Source organism: Stegodyphus dumicola, chromosome 3, assembly GCF_044657685.1.
Source record: "Stegodyphus dumicola isolate Sdum_Otavi_A_Nest chromosome 3, ASM4465768v1".
Lineage (NCBI taxonomy): Eukaryota > Metazoa > Arthropoda > Arachnida > Araneae > Eresidae > Stegodyphus > Stegodyphus dumicola.
The window spans coordinates 256,856,555-256,878,001 of record NC_140770.1 but is presented as its reverse complement, the minus strand read 5'-3'; the positions used below and the strand labels follow the sequence as shown (position 1 = coordinate 256,878,001).

The window sequence follows — 21,447 nt, the reverse complement described above, 5'->3', positions numbered from 1 at the left end:
CTTCTAGTACTGAATTGTATTGCCTAATTGAGTTGCTGAGCCAAGTATTTGAGGATCTTCTTGTGTATAAAGTAAGTACGAGCTATTTTCCCTTTTGAAGTCCCCCAAGAATGCATTTCTTGCGATCTTTTCCCATGGAGGTAGCTTTCGAAGACCTCGTAGACCTTCTTTGGAAGCATAACTAGCATGAGACTTAAACCAAAAAGCTAAGCGACTTATCACTAGTTTCAGTGCGAAGAGATAGAAAATGTTAAGAGTGTAAAAGAACTTTTTATTAAAACTTAGAATTTAACAGAAGGCACATTTTGTGCTTACAAAACCAGCCAGAATTTAAGGAGTACCTCAAAAGTCATGAATTACTGTAATTAAATTTGAACTAAGTTAACAAACTAAGCTACCCAAAGGTTGCATAATAATAAACGCGCATGTTGGCTCAAACATAACACCGGCGTGACCAGCCTAATGGCGAGATTAACGCAACGCCGCATACAGGCTGCTACCTGAGAGATTCAACTAGTAACGTGTCCTTCAGCAGGCGGAACACGCTCTGATTCAATAGTCTAAACCTCATTTGAATGCACTCCCCCCCCCAAGAAAAAAAACGAGAAAGACAGACAAGCTATTGAACCTAAAAATAACTGGCTATCCTTACATTAAAAAAAATTAATTAAATAAGTTCTTAATAAATAAATAATTTAAAATAAAAAACTTAAAATAAATAAATCCTTACAGCTTTTCCATAGATAAATTCATTTTCAGTAAATTGCTCCGTATTTGACCATCGACAGTTCCTGCTGCGGGAGACGGCTTCAATGGGGTTTTGATTGTACCGAACTGAAGTCGCCGAGGTGGTATTATGTTTACTGACGCTGACTGTCATACCGATGTGCCCAGATTCGAATCAAGGAGAAGGCAGAAATGTTTGCAATTGTATAGTGTCTGCGAAGCAAAGGGCACTCAAAACCCAAGGCGGTTTTAAAGTTCTCTCGAATGTTTGGTTGTAAGGGAAGAGGAATAGGACACCCTAGAACCGCCCGTTTTTCCCGATTTCTTCTTCAACACTGGGGCGAAACTTAAAAGTTAGCAAGGCTGGGCGATACCTAATTTACCTTCCAGAATACACTGGTACCAGCGTTGTTTAACTTGCATATTTACTTACCTTGAAAGTGGTTTAAAAAGTAAATAACAAGTTTAGTGCTTCATTAAACCGGAGCAAAACTACATACATATGCTATTTAAAATAATTCAGATCTACTTCTCAAGCTATTTGTACTACAGTTTTCAATGTGTTTTACTTAACTTTGATGAGGCTTACCAGCGGCCGAACACTGGTAGTTTGGTCCGGGGTTTTGAATCCTTCGAACGGGCTGGCTGCGTTGGTGTTTTCGTGGTTTTTCCTTATGTAACGAGTATACGAGTCAGTTTCCCTTAAAAGTCCTCCATGAAAGCATCCCTTCCTTTAGGCAAATAGCCCTTGAGTACTTTGCCATAACTAAATAAACCAACCTTTGTAGAGAATAACATCTACTTTCAACTTTTTTTTAAACAAAACAAACGAAAAAATAAAAAATAAGGAAAATATATTACTATATGTTCTTTAAAATACAACAGATATGCTCCTGATTACATAGACACAAGGAAGCTATGAATCCAGTAATTAAATATGGTACAAAATAATTGCTAGTTATAAATTAGACGCAATATTAATATATATATAAATATATTGAAAACTAGGGAATCAAACAAAATATAAAATGAATGGATTGATCAACTAAATGTACTAGATTAATAACACTAGATGTGTTTTTTAGGGGGACAAAAATTAGGCAGTCAAAAAATACAGTGATACTATTAAAGTGACACAATCACAGTATTATAAACATTATTAAGAATATATTAAACAGATACACTAAAATAATAGTCCTTCGGGATTCTACAGCAGAATTTCTGATAAAAATATAGGTAACAGGTTTGACCAAGAAAGGAAAGGTAGAAAGAGTTTAGTCCTAACTGGCATATTCTGCTGCTCAATGTTATATGGTCTGTGAAAGTTTATTAAATGCGGTTTTATTTTCTTTTAAATTTTCAATTCACAAGTGCCAGTTATTTTCACTCGGTTTTTTTTTTCACATGTGTTTAAGAAGATGGAGGTTACCCCGCGGGGCGGGTCCTAGTGTCTTGCACCTCTCTTCCCATACCACTAACCTATCGAGAGGACTTTCGACTCGCCGCATATTTAGAGTGCCCCCCATGATGCACGGGCATTATAAATTTACAAAAATTTAATTACTTTTCAATGAATCGAACCCGGTCCCTTCTGCACGGTAGTCAGCGACACTAACCACTATACCAGTTGGGCGACATTTTATTAATTTAAAACGTATGATAGAAGTGCATTGCTTTGTACTCTCTCTCTCTCTCTGCCATCTCATTTATAACAAAAGACTGAAAGTTTGAGAGTGAAATTTGCCTGATGGAATACGTGAAATCATCTTCAGTTGCTCATTAGATTCTGCAATAAATAGCCGAAATGTTCCATTCGCTTATAATTGAAACTTTGTTTACCCTTAATATCGTCATCATTATGGTTATTCGCATTTAATGCAGGAAGCCTTCGTTTATGATTGCGCTCTCCTATGCCATCTGGAGTTCTACTCTTATGCATTTGAAAATGGCACTGCAATACTTACCGGCACCGCAATTCATTTTGATATCACTACAGCTAGCTCTTGGTGACAGTCATTACAATTTCCACAAAGCATTAAACAATGCGTGCATCCTCGCCGTGATTTATACCGCAGCCATCGTTCATTGAAATGTGAGGGAAAGCGGACCATTGCCAAGTTTAATTTTCCGAAATGATTAATGCTCTCCGGCTTTTGATAAATGGTGAGCCGTGTGCTGTTGTCGTTATTTGTATTGAGAGTGGCACGTAGGGAAATAACCCGTAATTACTGGCCGCTCTTGGATATCTTGTCTTCAGAAAGAAGCTTTTTTCGCCTCTTTTTTTTTTTTTTCAGAAAGTCGCCCACTGCGTTGGTAATTTCCCTTCTTTTCGTGCCCGGGCATATTTCTTGACCTTATCACACATTTGAGATGCAGAATATCAATGAATACAAATGGTGATTTAGGACGAAGAATGCATTCAAATCTTGTATATAAAATTTACAACTGGTGTTTTCCCCTTGCAGATCATCATAGGTCATTCCCAAAGGGTACGGGTGGTAATTTATGACATACTAGTAGTACTGAAGGACTCATTATCCCGATTTAGTAGATATATCACTACTGTTTATAATTAATTAGGAAAGCACCCGATATGGTTGTCGAGGGAATTACTGTTATAGTAGTATTAAAGTGTCCCAGTGATTGATTGATGTAATTTGCAGAAATAGTGATTAAGAGTCTTGACAATAGAGTCTCGATTATCTGATATAAATATGGCTGAATGTTGTTTGTTGTTTGGGGGGAGAGGAATACCAAATGTCCGTTATTAAAACTGACGAGCTATTACAAACTTTATGAAAGATTGACATAATTACTGCACACTGAACTCCATACGTAGGATTATTTTCTATTCCTGGAGTAGTAAATTTATTTTTGGAATGTAAGACCTGTCCTTTTTTATTCACTTCCAGTCGTAACCAGTTACTCTTTCAACGCCCAGAGACAGCAATTTGTTTGCATCGACTGACACTAACTTGTTTGGGCCCCAAAAGAGGCTGAGTGGTTAAGACCGCTAAAGACTGGGAATTCGGCCTGGGTTCAGTCACAGGCGAACGGGCTGGTCCCGTAATCACCAGTCGCCCTTTAAAAGGGGGAGTATATAAAGTATTTCGTCTTTCCTTTCCGCATGGCGTAATTGGAAGCATACTCGAAATGTATTCGAGAGGTCTAGGGTTCAACTCTTGGCTGGGGCACTGCATATTTTTCACTTCTCCAGCATAAAAAAACCTAATGATTCTACGTGCTATTAATCAATATTCAGAGCTTGATTTGCTTTGTTAGCGCAAGTTAGTTTCAAACTCCTAACAGACCCGGAGCAAATTATCGCTGTGCTTGAAGTAACAACATAGTCTTGAACATGTTTGAAACAACCTTTTTATTAAAACAGAACTTGAACATAAACGCATTTCATGTGCTTGACGACATCAACCACCACTTGTGGCGATATAGCTTAAAGAAACAGTCAAATTCAAATTTAAAAAAAGTTTAAAAGTTTTAAAGTCTAGTAATCAAAAACTACACAACTGGTTTTAAATTATAAGTTGACTTTACTTCTCAGTGGCGTAACCATTAAATGTCGGCAGCAGTAACACAAAGCCGAAGAATTACAATCTTATCAGAACTGGTAAAACTTAGTAACGTGGCCTCAAGAGGCAAAAACACGCTCTGTTTAACAATCCAGAACCCGAGCCTTACATACTCTCTAACTCATTTACATTTCTGCTGTGGAAAATGAGAAGTTATAATAAAGGTCTAAATCATAATAACTGGTTAATTAAAAATAAAAATAACATCACAAGTAAATTACTATAATTTTATGTTAAAATTCTTAATAAAAAATACAATAAATTCAAATCCGAGATGTCCAAACAAACACAGAGATAGCTATAAAAATAACTTTAACGTCACAATCTCGAGAATTTCACAGTAGAAATTGTAGAAAAATATATGTGTATTAGAATCACTTTTCTTCTAATTCATCTTCGGTTAAAGAGAGAGGGAAAAAATATCTGCTTATTACTATAAAGAAGGCGTTAATTTGCGGATAGCGTGATACAGTTCTCGAGATTATACTTTAAGGTATATCATCATCTCCCCATAAAAAAAAGCTGAATCAGAACTTCATTTTTTAATCCGATACTGCATACTTCAAACGATTAATTAGGGAAAAAGAAATGGCCAGAAAGCATCTAATTCTTTCTTTGTTTTTAATTATCCGTAAGGTGATGACCATTATTCAGAAAATTTTTCCAGTGACAAAAGAAAAGTCGTTAATTAATTAACGATTTGACATGTTTTACTCCCACGAGGCTATCATTCATCCATCAACGAGCGCAAAACGTCAATCATCTGGGCCGCCCCGCCCCCGACTTTTAATGAAGAGCCTGAGTAAATTTGCCTGGAGAACGTAAACTTCCTTATCAGAATCTGCACCTGCAACGACGCTAGAAAGATTTAATTGCAGTCTTGTGAACGATCCGGCCGACAAATTGAATGTTGTAACGTGACGCCATTGTGAAATTGTGTGAGTAGGCTAGTAGGAGATGAGAGTGGAGAGGTTAGCAGCTATCTTTATGAGCGCGCTTCAAAACAAATCAACGTTGTACGTTGAGACGAGTTTGCCAAAATTGAAAGTATATCGCCTATTTCTGTCGCCAATCTTTCTGAAACTGAAGATTTCCTCAAATTTCTAAAAATTTTAACTGCAGTGACTGTCTCTGTATGTATACATTTTTATGGCTTTTAAGATTACATATTGCTCTTTTTAAATCATATAAAATCTAAAGTATAATTTTAGCTTGGAAATCTGGATTTGGGGGGGGGGAATTTTGTGCGAAATTCTAAAATTATTCTTAAAAATCAAACTTCACGAAATAACGCTCTTGTTCTACGCGATATCTTTTCTTTTTACACAATTTAGAAAAGTTATGTATTTCTTATGATACATTTCTAATTTTTCTTGACCACTAATTTCTTATTCGAATACTCTGAGAATATGGATCAGAAACGAATAAATAAAATGCGTAATTGTTACCCATTTAAATTTGACGATGTCTCTGACCTTAGGTTGACTTTGGTGTCAAAGACAATTTTTAAGCATTTATTAAGAAGACAAGCATGTGGTCTGTTCTATGTTTCATTTAAGGAATAGGAATATGCTGCACCTTTGACCAGAAGTTCACTATATAAATGCTGCTTGCGAATGTCTTACATTCTTATACATAAAATTTACCAAACATTTTATGGCAATAATGAATTAACGAATACACGTACACTGCGCAGAAAAAGAGGGGGCAGTTCTATATCTGCCGTTTTTCTGAACCGATTGACGAAATTGCGTTTTTTATGTCTCGAAGGCGCGATTTAGGATATATATTAGATTTATATATAAACTGTTTTTTTTTTTTTTTTTTTTTTTTTTTTGCGCAGTGTACATTTATTGAATTGAAGATTCAATTAAATACAGAGGATGTTCGCCCAATTTTTAGAGATTTTTTCGAAAATATTTTGCCTAAAATTTTTGTGCTTTAAATCTTCCATTTGATAACCCTTATACTTCACTACCTACACTGTAACTTCCAAGGCAATAACGCCTTTTGTAGTATCAGACGAGGTAATTTATCCTTTTCTTCTGGAACAGCTTTCCAAAGTCCAAGGAGGTTTATAAGTCGATGCTTGGACAATCCGCTTTTAAAAGTCCAAAACCTCAAAAATCTGTTGGTGGATATATCAGGAGATTTAGTAGAGATATGAATGAAGGGTATGGCATCGATGTCACTGTAGCTAAACTTTACGTATTTCATACCCGAAAATTGAATATAAAATATGTTTCTGATAGTATGTGGAGTTGACTTTAACATTGCTCTCCTCTCTGTTGACTTTTAATTGGACGTTATGTGAAAAACCAGCAACGATATAAATCCCTTTGAAAAACTTTCTTTAGATATTCTGAACCATGTTTTAAGATTTTTTTTCTTCTTTGATGATAATAAATGGATCTCTTTTTAGTACAGTCATTTAAATATACTCAAGATTCATCTATAGTGATAAAATGTTTCCATTTTTATCGGGATAAATGTTTCTCATAAAGAATTTCGCAGCGCGTTCGGTGTTCAGGGATATGTCATGGAGAAAATCGATGCACATTTATATTTTTCAACTTTTTAAAATTGAAATCAGCATTAATCACATTGTTTAGATTTGACATTGACGACGCTGGTGAGGAAAGAAGGTTCGGAGACGCGCAATAGAGTACAATTAATAAACCTAATTGTAGCTGGTAGTTTCTATTTTTAATGTAAGTAAGCGTAATAAATAAATTCTTGCATAGTTTTTATACTTTTTAGCCCAAAGGACGTTAGTCCAGAAGAGCTATTAACTTTGTTTTGGTATTTTGCTTCGAAATCTTTAAAAGTTGTAATCACTTTTTAACTTGTTGCCATCAAATATTAGAGTCCTGTATTATATTTTAAGAAATTAAGTAATGAAGAATCTGCATAAATGTATGTATGTTTCCTGCCTGTGATAAAACAACGGTACCTGGATACATCAAATTTTGAAAAACGTACATCTCCCCACCCGAATATGGATATCTGAAAGCCCAAATTTGGAATTTTTTTTATTATCTATTTCAGATTTTCTAAAGCATTCATGACTTTTTGATTAAGTAACTCGGATGATTTCAAAGCCAGCAATGGCGACACTGTACGGAGGGGAAAAAAAGAACATGTTCAGCGCGCGAGACTGTGTATCGGAAATTCTTATGATATGCCCTTTTTAAATTATTATTTTGCTATACTGCTGGTGAACTGAATTTTTATCGTTTAAGTGCGAAGAACATGATATTTAATAAATAAAGGTAAGACAAAAAACATATATAAAACTCTCCTTTGGGCGTAATATAAGATCTGAAAGCTTTCAGTTTTTTTTTTTTTTTTTAAATTTTATACTTTTTTACATATATCTTAGGAAATAGAAAATCCTTAAATTTGAACAATAAATGCTTCTAATCCTGTAACACTTCATTGTGCTGTTCTGCCAATGTAATTTCTTTGCTGTGTAGCTCGGCGACAAATTTAATAGGCTTGGCGACCAAAGTTAGTAACTTCAGTATAACCCTTTCCGTTTTCGAAACACGACGTTCGTAATTACGGACTCCCTTGTGTTTTATTTCGAAGGAGGAAGGAATAAAATCGCTTGTTACAGGCGCGCTGGGAATTCAGAAAATTCTGAAACGAAATAAACAAATAAAAATGGAAGGTCGTATGGTACACGCTGCTCCTTCGAAAAAGGCAGACAAAAAGAGAAAATTCTCTTTTCTTTCTCACTTAAGTGATTCTAATAAGCAGGGATGCAATTATATTTCCTAAATATTTTTAATCTATTGCACAAACCATAATTTTCCTCTAGATTTATGGCAAATGTGTCGAGAAGGAGTTACGAGAGTGCATGTTTAGTTTTTAAATGGCTGTCCATTTAATAAAATTCGAAACTGAAGGAAATTTAAAAAAAGAACATAAGATTAATTTCTATCATGCTGGGTAAGCTTGCGTATTAAATCTAACCCGGCGTTTAAACAGAAGGGTGTAATTAATAGATAATGGACCTTTTTTTAGAATATTGCTTTATGGAAAGGAAAGTAAATTTTAAAATATTTTGGAAAAGTGCAGCATGCTTATTATTACTGAAGAGACTTTCTTTTCTGTTTTTAAAGCGGCGTAATTAATATGCAAGCGGAGGAAATCAAGTCCAGATGTTTTCGTAATCTGGGAAGTTCTTTTATGTAACTAGATTTACAAGCGCTATCGATATTTACCTCAATTAGCATATGGATTGGTGTCTATGATTCGCTGGACATAACTGCGATGTTAATTTTACGCATCTAATCTATATGATTAACATACTATATGCGTATAGGCGTTCAGCTGAATAATGCCAACCTCAACTCTATCATATGCGAACATATGCGATCGTTTTGCCTGCTTATTATCAGTAGAGTGCGTATATATGCACCTAGCATGTTTACATTGTCACTGATTAACTTGGTGGAAATGGATACTTGCTAGTGCTGTTATAATAAAATAAGTAAAAGAATTAATTTTGAAGCGGATAATTCTGGACACTCAAAAACGTGTATATGTATCATGATTTAACTCGGAATTCAAGTATTAATATTTGATCCTCAATTTATCATTTAAATATAGCCGAAATATTATTTTCTTCATTTTCTTATATCTCTTGTTTAATCAGAAAAGTGCATCAACAGCCTGTTTATCAGTATAATACAGACGGCTTAGTAATGTGAGTGAAAGTGAGCATATTATTGTTAAGAATTTTGTACATATGCAGATAGTTTTATTGAAATTGCAGTATTTTTGTATAACTTAGTTTTGTTTAAACTCTTGAAAGAGAAGATGCTCTGACAGAAAAAGATAAGAATACAGGAACAAGTCTGTTTAACATTAAGTAAATGGGTATCTCCTAAATTGGCGAGGGTTTTCGCTAAAAGTCGTCAAACTTGGCGACCATTTGTCGACATTTTCGTTCGGTGTGTCTGTACTTGTAATGGAAATTGTAACAGAATAACTGTAATTGATCCTATATGTAACTGTAACTGTAACCGTATCCGGTACTCATATGCCTTCCAGTAATTCCGAGAAATGGAAGGTAGTGGAGCTTTCTCGGCAGCCTGGTGAAAGCTATATAAGACCGGAGACAACGTCTGCTCTCATTTGTTGGTTCTGAGCTGAATTTGGAGTACTGAGTTATCCCTGAGAGCTTCGCCTTTTAGATGCGCTCTGCATTGCGTTGTGTTTAGCATTTTTAATAGTTTGAAGTGGTAACTGCTGATTATGCTCTGCCATACTGAGATCTGTACGAGTACTTTTGTGGAAATTTCTAGAAATGTAGTGTCTCTTTTGGTAAAATAAATTTTATCAACCTATCATCGGGTCTGTGCGGGTCGTGTTGCAAAAACGTTCCAATATATCTTCTTTAAGACTCCCAGATGTCCGCGAAACTCCACTTTTTCGCAACCGTTGTAAAAACGTCCTTTTTACGTCTTTGCAGATGAGGTTTTCATCGCATAGATGTCGTTACTGCGTCTTTCGCAGGTTATATTTTGGTTATGAAAGCATCGTATCTCGACGTCTTAATGACGCCTAAATGTTCGCAAAATTCCACCTTTTTGAAACAGTTATGAAAATGTCGTTCTTATGTCCTTGTGTTACATATTGATTTATGCAGAAAAATAAGCTGAATAAATAATATATTTTTCTTCTTTTTTAAAATTTTGTATTCTTTGTATTTTTCTAAAGTTTAAATATGAAAAACAGAAGATAATACAGTTTTTTCTCTTTAGACTAAATATGCATAATTAATAATAGCTTTAATTATTTTCAGTACTTTAAACTATATTTTTTAAATAACTTAAATTCTAAGTTACGATTATTTAAGATTTCATCATTTTTTTCCTTAAGTGAGAGTAATTATGAAAGTGGTTATTATAAATAGTAGGTTTAAGGTAAATAAAACTCAATTAGACATAAAAAGTAAAGATATGTATGTGGGTAAAAAAAGAGCATTTCTGATATAATAGCATTATCACATTTATTTCTGTTAAATCTCAGAGACATTGAAAATTGCCCCTCTTATGATAAATTAGGAAGCGGTTCTTATGGTAACATACATAACGCCAATATTTTAAAAAACACTAATTACATAGTGTTGGGAAAAATATATACCAGACGAAAAGTAATAAAACTGAAATTTGCAATCAATAAAAAATATTTAGTGTTTTTTAATATTACACAATTAAATATCACATAATTATAGATTACAATATTTTATAGAAATGCTAATGCTTCCTTAACACTAGTTTTTCGATCATACATTTCATACACTGTTTAAAATCATAAACCTTTCTTGTATACTATACAAAAGACAACACACTATAGAATGTGCATTATTATTAATTTTAGCTATTACATATATCTAATTCATCTTCAGCAGTTATATTAAGTACTGGTACCAATCCAACAATTTCTTTGTATTTTGAAAATAATGAACATGCCATAACAGCTTGAATTGTTGTTGCTTCTGTATTGATTGCATTTTCAACAAAACCAGAAAGTATTTTACCGTTGTATGTTATTTTTGGTTTTATATGAATTAATTCTGAGACCCAACCTTTCAATATGAACACAATAATCGATTAATATGAATGATATGCGATATAGCACTTATACGTTATAACCGAAGCACAAGGCTTAATAAGGGTATCCAAATATTGCACCACTGGAACCACAGAGATTGGAAAACACCACCGAAACACATAAAACACGAAACACTACACTATTTCACGAACGCTATATTCACGATTAGCATTGTAGCATTTCTTGTAGAGCAGATATTCACAAACAAAATAAGCACAAATTCAGCATTCTCACGATAATTTCTCCTCAAATTCAGAGGCTTCCAAACAGGAGCTCGCAGCAGTGGAATTTCACTCGCTGAAGGCGGTTGAAGTAAGTAGATACAGAACAATGAGAAGATTCACACTGCGTTCTTTGATTGACAGTGCATTACATTTACTTTTAATATAAGCAATATTATTTATATCAATCATTGCTTGATTCAATTTCAAACATGAAGTCAGTCTTTTCAAACGCCTTACAGATGGCATCTTTACCAAATTACTTGAAAAAACTGCTAGAATCTCAATTAATTGCGCAGTTACTTGTTCGAATTTGGCAGCTAGACAAAGCGCGCAAATCTCGAGATGTTCGTTTATATTAAGCATCCAATAAATAATGTACCGTTCTGCTTCTCCTGACTGTCGGTGAGCTGTCCGTCATATATATTGGACATCCGTTAAATATGCAACGTCTTTTAACATTGGACGTTTTCTCGGAATTCTTAAAATCGCCCCATTTTTATCCGGGAATACAGCGTCACGCACAATCATATCTTTGCGAAAATTGAACTTTTTGCACTTTAGGAGATAAAGTGTTTTATATAATGTCACCATATTAATTCAAATAAATTCGTCCTTTCTTCAAAAATATTAAATAAAGTCATATTTCAGTAGTGAAATGATTGCTAACATGTGATTTGCATTGGTTTCGGAACTATGATTTTTTAAAGTATATAAAATACATAACTTAATAACTTACTTTATAGATTAGTTTCATTTTAAAATATTTTGCTATGATATTTATTTATAAAAATATTTTAAGTATTAATTATTTTAACAAAATTTTAAACAATTATTTAGCACGTATTTTAGTACTATTTAAATTTAATAAATCAAAATTATTTATATTAAATTTACATTTCATTAGATGAATCTACCTTAGATTAATATATTTAGATGAAATAAAGTAATAAAACATTGCAAAGTAAATCTTATGCGGACTTCAGATTCCTGAAAGGGCAGATTTAGTCTGTTTTCATTCTAAAAGTAACGCTGATAAACTATGAAAAAAATGCAAAAACGATCACGTCTAAAAGCGTTCGTATCATGACGTTTCAGCGACGTCGACAAATTGCCAAGATGCAACGGCAAATTTTTTGCGTCTTCTCAACGTTGTAAAGGCGCCGTAAAAGTTACCACGACCACTTTGCAACCTTTCGGACCAGTTTGCAACGTCGTCGTGCTACTTGGGTTAAGAACCCCATACACACGCAACAATAGTAATTGAAACAAAAGAATTTATTTGTATTCTGTGCAATTAACTAAACCGAAGCAATTTTTCTACATTGATTGAAGCAATTTACTACATTAATTAAAAAGTTGTACAATATGACAAGCTAGTAAATAAAATAAATATGTTAAAAACTCAGTTATTAATTTAAAGCAGTGGTATCAGTACTTTAAATAAAGAAACAACAAAATCTGAAAGTTTTGAGGTTAAAATTTCGCCCAGAGGGGCTTTTTTTAAAGTTTTGTGGATTATCTTTATTTATTAAATATCACTTTCTTTGCACTAAAACCATAGAATTCAATTCAACAGCAATATCCCAAAATAATTTTAAAATATGCATATCTTTAGAATTTCCGATGCACAGTCTCGCGCGCGGGAATTAAAATTGCTGTTGTTTTTTTCGTACAGTGTTGCCATTTCTAGCTTTAAAATAGTTTAGTTTGTTAATCAAAAGTTCTTTAATGTCTGACGAAATAGGAAATAGATAATAAAATAATTCCAAATTAGGGTTTTCAAATGCCCGTATTTGGTGGAACATTATGTTATTCAAAATTGGATGGCTTAAATACCGCTGTTTTATCACAATGCGACAAACATGCATACATTTATGCAGATTATTCATTATTTAATTTCTTTAAATATAATACAGGGCTGTAATATTTGCCGGCAAAAGTTTGAAAAATGAATCAACGCAAAATGCCAAAATGAAATTAATAGTCCTTCTGGGCTACCATTTGGGCTAAAAATTCTAACTGGTATATTTGATTGAAATGGTTTATTTTATGATTGACACAAAGTCCATAACCATTATTTGCCTATATAACAAAATGCGTTCATGGAGAACTTCCTGAGGTTAACAATTCATAATATTTCAGGGAGAGTTCCTGCAGAAGTAAATTAAAAACAGTTAATTATTGAAGTATAAATATAAATAAATAAGGAATAAATCATCTTAAAAATAGCGGATACACATAGTTAAAAATAAATTTATTATTTAGTAATGAACTTGTAGTCATTAGTGTTTTTTTTAGCCCAAATGGGCTATTAGTCTCAAAAATGGGATTTTGCGTTGAATTGAAATAAAAGTCTGAATCATTTTTTTCAATTTGTTGCCACCAAATATTATCTCCGGTATAAATAACGAAGAATCTTCTTGTATACAGGCGTGATTCTCGCACTGTGGGCGGTGGGGAAACGACGGTAGCCATCAAATTTTGAACAATATAGTCCTTCACCTAACATGTGCACCTGGAAACCCGAATTTTGAATTTCGAATTTTATATATTTCATTTATCTAAAACTTTAATGAAATTTTAATTAACAAATTCAAATATTTGAAACCTAGCGGTGGCAACACTGCACGGAATAAAACATTTTTATCTCCAGCGCGCGAGACTGTCTATCGAAATTTCTAAAGATATTCCGTTTTTAATTATTTTATGATTATTCTGTTGAACTGAACTTTTATGTATCGTTTTAGAGTCATTAGGTTATTTTGAAGCAAGTGTATATGAAAAATGAGCTATGCCCTTGCCGGGTCTGGAATCTGGACCTCTCGGATACGCGCCGAGTGTGCTATTGTTTGTTACACACGAAGGCGTGCAAAAAGGAGAGAGAAAATAATGAATATAAAGAGCGTGATATTTTATAACTAGAAATAAATACAGGAAAGCTTAATAATGAAACGACAAAAAAATTTGTAAACTATTATAATAAGGAGATTGAACATTGATATAATGAATTAAGAAAACACTGAAAAAGCAGGAAAATGTTTTTGCCAACGCATAACCACTGCATTTAAAATTCTAAACAAATGCGGCTATGCTGCTTTTAAAATTCTTGTAGTTTTGTTGTTGAACTGTATCTGGCGTAAGTGCGAAGACAATAATGTTTAATAATATATTTATAAAGACAAATAAAAAGGGGTTAGCGGTTAGCATCAGTGAGTGCAACAGCACACTCACTGATGTCTGCGAGGTCTGCAAGAGCGCAAAAATACTTAACAAATCCTTTGGGCGAACATTAAAATCTGAAACCTTTCTTTTTAGTCCAAAGGGCAATTTGTCCAGAAGGACTATTAATTTCGATTTGGCATTTTGCGCCGATTCACGATAAGGTTTTTTTCACTTTTCAGACTGTTGCCACCAAATATTATCCCCTTGTATTATATTTAAAAAAATTAAATAATGAAGATTCTGCATGAATATATGTATGTTTCTCGCATTGTGATAAAATAACGGTATCTAGAGCTATCGAAATTTGAATAGCGTAATCTTGCATAGAATATGGGCATGTAGAAGCCCTAATTTGAATTTGAAATTTGTTTTATTATCGATTTCATATTTTGTAACACTTCAACGAATTTTTTATTAACAAACTAAGCAATTTCAAAGCAAGCAATGGCAACACTATACGGAAAAAGAAAACATTTTTATCTCCAGCGCGCGAGACTCTGTATCGGAAATTCTAAATATATGTTCATTCTAAAATTATTTTGTGATATTGCTGTTAAACTGAATTTTATAGTTTGAGTACGAAGAACATGATATTTAATAAATAAAGGTAACACACAAAACGTTAAAAAAACGCCCCTCTGAACGTAATTTAAAATCTGAAAACCTTTCAGATTTTTTTTTTTTTTTTTTTTTTTTTTAAGGGAAGAGATATGAAAAATGTGCAGTGCCTGGAGTCGATCTCTGGACCTCTCGAATGCGCGCCGAGTGTGCTACCGTTACACCACAAAGACAGGGGAAAATATCGCATAAAATATACATATTAACACTAGTTTTGAGTTATAAATACAGAAAAGTTGTCTTCTTTGCAAAGTTGTATCTAGATTTATAGAAAACTGCTTCCAAGTGACAAGCAGACTCTATTCATTAATTCTTCTATTCTTTTCTTTAATGCGACTTAGTAAGAAAATGTCCCTGTGCCTAATTGGTTCTTTTAATGAAAATGACAGAAGCTTATATAAGGCTGTATATTCGCTGCCTACGGCTTAATCTACAGCAAATTATTCAGAGATTTTAACTCCTCTTGCAGAAGCTTTTATCCCTTAGTAAGGGCAAGGTGTAATAAATCATGAGAGAAATTATGTTGGACGTGCAGAAACAGTTCGGTTTGATGGTGATGAATGATTAGTGTTGGGTGGGGAAAAGCTGTCAAAGCGTTGTCCGTATGCAGCAACGGCGTCTCTATTCGTAGGTGGAAGACTAGCGTTAGGTACTTGTAATGTGATTATCGTTATCATAGGAAAAGCAAAGGAGCTTTCATCATAATATCGCCTTCCGTTGTAATCGTCGCAGTTTATTTTTATCGATCCAGCGAGACTTGTTAAGGAGAGGACTTTTCTCTTTTATCGTACGGTTGTTGGTGATGGAAACGATGCAAATATTTCTGAAAAATTGAAACTTTACTCGTTAATGACGTAAGGAGTTAATTACCTAGAAGACCCACAGACTACCTGTAGGTCTTTCTTCGATTTCTTCTTCAACGTTTGTAACTATTTAAAATAAAACTGTAATAAACATATTTGTAAATGAAAATGTGTCTCTTCGATAGTTGGTTGCGAGCAGTCCAGATGGTGTTGTGGTTTGGGAAGCTTGACTTCGAAACCGAAGGGCACGGGTTCGAATCCCGGAGAAGGTAGGAATGTAAACTTGTCTGTCCCTTCATAAGAGGTAACGGTAGCCGTTTCCACAACAAAATGGCCACCACGTCTGGCCTTAGCAGTGGCCAGTGCCGTTATAGGTAAGTGCCTGCTATTGGGGAAAGAAAAAAAAACATAACTGTTTGCGAAGAAAGGGTCAGGTAAAGACTTTTGTGGGCACAGTATAGTGTATAGCTGACGTTTGTTACAATGACCGTTTGCGTGCCACAGAAAAAGAATATTATAAAGAGTTTGTAACGTGCATTTAAATTTTATAACAGTTATTTTAATTTCGAAACCCTTTCCCTTTCCTTGTTTTTCACTTGCGGCATGGGTTTTTAGAATCCCGTTGAATGCAAATGAGTTAGGAATATTATTTATTTTAAGTTCAACTAACTTCGAAAGAGAGTGCTAGGAGTCCTTAGTAGCGCGTGTTTGCTTTCTGGCTAATTCATTATTGAAGATAATACGCTCGGCCGTATTATACGTGCCTATTGATATTCGCCGGCTAAGTAATTTAAGCGCCAACTACGTTAGCTAATTGTGTCTAGCTTCGGCTAAGTCTAGTTTAGTTAATTATAGTTTAGTCTGTTATTTCTTATTCTGAGCCCAAGTGGTGGCTTTGTTGTAAGCCCGAGAAAGGGGCCGACTGCTATTACTTATTAAGTGGATAAAACGGTAATTTAACCCTTCTCGAGTCTACGTCTTATAGTTGTCTGAACTCAGCGATAAGTCCCTACATAGTTCACTAGATTCCTAAACGTTTTATCTTAGACAAAGGATAAGGTACATCTCAATTTGATGGCGGTCATGAAAATAAAATTAATATATTCTCATCACTTTGGCACATTTTCGTCGTTGTAAATTATTCGCTATAATAAGTACTCGTTATAGCGAGCGTCATTTATAGTTTTCTTCTCTCCTGTTTGAAAAGGATACGCAAAGAGCGCTACAATTGCAATTCCTGATTAATGTTAAGAACAAATATCAATTTAAGATATAACCATAACTATGAAATAACTCGATACAGAAATTCCGAAGTAAAATTTAGCGACATAATTGAAGCAAATTAGTGTATGAAAGCGTCTGACATATTTCTTATATCAAATGATATATTAATTCCACGTGTATATAAGGTTTAATTTTAATTATACCTTATATATACTTAGTTTGTACTTAGTTTGTTACTTTATAATAGGCACTTCAGGGTCCTTTTGCTCCACCCGACTTGCCTCGTGACCCCGGTAACGACAGCTGTTGCAGATAGAGCCTCTTAATAGTTTTTTCCCTCTTCATTTCCGTTCAGCGTGTTTTGCTGCGTGAGAAAAGCTCGAATGAAGGCTGACTTGAACTGCAGTCTCAGATGAGAGTGGGGGAAGAAATAAGTGAGGTGAGGATAAGGATTTTAAGTAGAGGGGGGAGGTCGGAAAATTCTTTAAGTGCCTGTTTTCAGGTAACAAATTATAGAAAGAATTTCAGTGCATGAAGTTTTCTTACAAAAATTGTTTGATGCTTAACATAATATTGTCGCGAGGAAATGTGAAGACTATTATAAAAAAATGGCAGAACAGCTAGTTTTTTTTATTTATTTAATTTTATTTTTATTCTACGCACAGTTTAAATTTTCATATAATTTCAGTCATACTCAAAACTGATAGAGGTAAGTCTAGTACTTAAATTGATATCTAATAACCAGATAATAACAAGATTTTTATTTTTAGAATTTTGTCTTTCACAATAAGAAATATGAATCACTTTTGTACCTTGCCTGATAAGTTATTTACATTAACAAAATAAAATCGTCACAAAATAAAATCTCCTACACTCATGCTATCTTGAAAGATAGGAGCGAATCCCAATGTAAACATTCAGTACAAAATGCAGTTTCATTTTCTGCTCTGATTTCTTTTATAATTCACATTATCTCTCTTTCGAATTATACTAACAAATGATAGCGGATAAAAACTGAAATGCTTTAATTTCTTTCAAAATGTAATAGATGTATGACAACAAAATTACTTTCGACCTGAAAATCAGCGCAGGAAAGGTTTGGAAACAGCATGACCTACTTTTATCCACACATAGCATCATTTATCTTCAAAACTTCAAAATACAGGGCTGTTTTCATATTTTTAGATGACTTTGCTTTGAATTTTTAACTGCAACTATATTTTTCCCCCTAAGCGTAAATTATCGTCTTCTACTTGACAGTTTTATTTTCATTCAAAATGGTGCTTTTAAGGAAACAATGTATGTGCTCTTTCCGAAGAAAATTATTCCTATTAATTTATTAAAAAATACCGTGGAAGCCATGACTTTTCGCTATCTAAAGCAACGATAGATAATATTGTCAATAAACTAAACTTGTAGAGACATTAGGATTTTTTGGAAACAAGAGAGATTAAAAAATTAGCAACCGCCTTCGCCGGAAATCGAACCACGGACCTCTGGAATACCGGCCCAGCGTGCAGAACCACTACACCACGAAGGCACGCTAGGAAATTGGGAGGAAAACCTTATAAACTCAGCGGCGTAAAACAGCCCTAATGAGCCAAGGCCTGCAGTGCCCGAAATCTGCTTTCTTGGCCGTGAGCCCAGGGGTGCGTAAGTATATACCCTGAACAACTGGTCATCTTGTTGCAGGACCCCCAGTGTTTAGTCCCCAAGCGAACTTGGTACTCATTTTATCGACCCAAGAGATGCAAATGAAGGTATGAAAGCCTGAGTAGACCTTGCCCAGCCCGGGAATCGAACGCCGAACCTGTGGTGCTGCTGCGCGATGCGCTAGCCACTGCACCGGGCCTTTAATATTGTCAGTAAGAAAGTAAACAAAAAAAAAATGTCAAAGTTTGGCTTCAAAGAAAAAAAAATTGTTCAAAATACATATCCAAGGCAAAAACGGAATGTTTCGAATGTTGCAAAGGTAAGAAATTTAATGTTAAAATTAAATCTTCGATGACAAAGGACAATTGCATAGCCATTAAAACGCTCAATGTCAACTGCAAACGAAGTAATTAATGCTGATTTGATTCTTAAAAAGACGAAAAAAGGTAATGTGCATCGTCTTTGTCCATGACATATTGCCAAAAGCGAAACGCGCTGCAGAATTCTCTATGAGAAACAATTATTCGGGTAAAAATTGAAAAATTCTTTCACAGTACATGAATCTTGGGTGTATTTAAATGGCCGCAATAGAAAGAGACCCATTTGTTGTCATCAAAGAAAAGGAAAATGTCTTAGAATATGGTTCAAAGAATCTAAAAGTTTTCAAATGGATTTATGATTGTTGTAGGTTTTTGATATAATAGCTAATAAAAACTAAAAGAAAGTGCAGAAAACTGTTAAGTTCAACTCCACATATTATCAGAAACATATTTTATACCCAGTTTTCAAAAATTAAATAACTTTTCTTTACCCACAATGTCACCAATCAGTAGAACTGCCTCAAGACAAAGCAAGCAGCGGCATGACAAAATCTATTGTTAATTTTCTGGAAACAATGGAACAAGAAACGTGTATCGAGGCCGTACCCTTCACTCATATCCGCACTAAATCTCCTGATGTATCATCCACCGATTTTTGCGCTTTTGGACTTTTAAAAAAGCGAATTGTCCAAACATGGACCTACAACCAATGTTGGATATCGAAAAGCTGTTCAAGAGGAATGGGATACAATATCTCTTTTTATATTAAAAATGTCATTATTGTCTTCGAAATTACTGTGCAAAATGATAGTATAGGTTTATCAAATGGAATATTTACAAGTAATATAAAAAAATAAGGTCAATTCCTACTTAGGTCAACAAAGAAATATTTTATTTTAGTTACTTTTTATTAAAATTTTTTCCTTTATAATTTATGAAGCTGATGGTAATCTATAATTTCTCATTCTATTCATCTCTTGCAATGCTTCATTATTGCAAGGAACCTTTCCAGTGAGTTTCGAGCAGTCCAGTTCTTCAATTTATATTCCATCTAAAGATTTCGCAGGACACATATGCTCTACCTGCTGCGAAGAGTTTTCGTCCTAGATATATTACTGCATAATCTACACTTTAAAAATCTTTAGAACTCTGTCTTACAGTTTCCACTTATTTTTGTTGAATATTACAATCCCTTTTATCACAGTCAAGTACTATTATTTACAAATTGTTATAAAATTAATTTTTACAGCACGTGAGGATTCCTAACAGACGGTTATTATTTGTAAGGTTTATAATATATTTAATAAAATCAGCATATCTTTAGTTCCGATAAACAGAAATCAATAAGTAGGAATTGACTTTAATATGTGAAAAAAACTGTATTAACACCAGGTGTCATCCACTACAAGTTTAAAAAATATATTTGAACTTGAGTGGATGAATAAAAATTATTTTATTAACGACTAAAAATTTGAACAAGATATAGTAGGAATAGTAGGAGCTAATAGTAGGAATTTAAAAATACAAAAATATCAGGTAAACTATTTCTGCAAATGCAATGAATATCGTCTAAAAAATGCGATAACCTCTGTACGATGATCTCCATCTTTTTCGGCAAAAACTTTGTATCACCTTCGGTGTTTTTAGCGTTAAATATCTCACATTAGTGCTTATATTAAGAACAATCCGTTCTTAGTCACTCTGAAATGAATGAGCAATTGTTGGGCAGTCGGTCGGTCTTTTTTAAACCTTTGGAAACAGCTGTCGTGCAAAGCGTCTTCTCATTTAAATTGAAAACAAAAATAAAAATCAGCTGCACCTGTTGCTGCATACGTGTATTTACACTTGGCGCACTTGGTTAAAGAATGATTCATCCGTGCTCAAACGGACCAGCTATCCTTCAAGGCTTAGTCACTTGCTAGAAAAATAGGTACTTTTACTATGTACGAAGGACGAAGCGAAATGGTTTATTGATGACAGCGTAAGATCGTTACACTATTTGGCTAGTGTCCTAGGAAGAAGAAAAATAAGTAACGTGAATGGAATAAAATAGTGCAAAAACAGTTTCCCTTGCCAAAAATAGGGTGCAGAACGATGCAAAAAAGTGGTTACGCTCCAAAAAGTTTAAAAAAGAATAACTGTGATTACTTATATTTTAAGTCTACTCCATACTTGTAAATGGCCGTGTTTTGGATAAGCTTTGACAGAAATTGCGATTCTGGGATATTTTGTGTTTATTAACTGTAGCAATCTTGGCTTCAAATTAACGTTCGAAAGATAGTAGGTTGAAATTACGATACCTACATCTGACTATGCTGCAGTTCTATTATATTTCTTGTAGATGGATATGAGGAAACTACAAATAAGTTGTTGACGCTGTGAACGTGGTTAATCAAACTAAAAATAGTAATAAAAAAAATTCTGAAAGCTTTCAGATTTTATG

General features: G+C 33.9%; 1 protein-coding gene across 2 annotated transcripts in view; it reads left to right on the top strand.

Moving 5' to 3' along the window:
- LOC118191550 (uncharacterized) overlaps positions 1-21,447 on the top strand; it is a 731,912-nt gene that overhangs the window by 439,747 nt on the left and 270,718 nt on the right. The window lies entirely within an intron of this gene.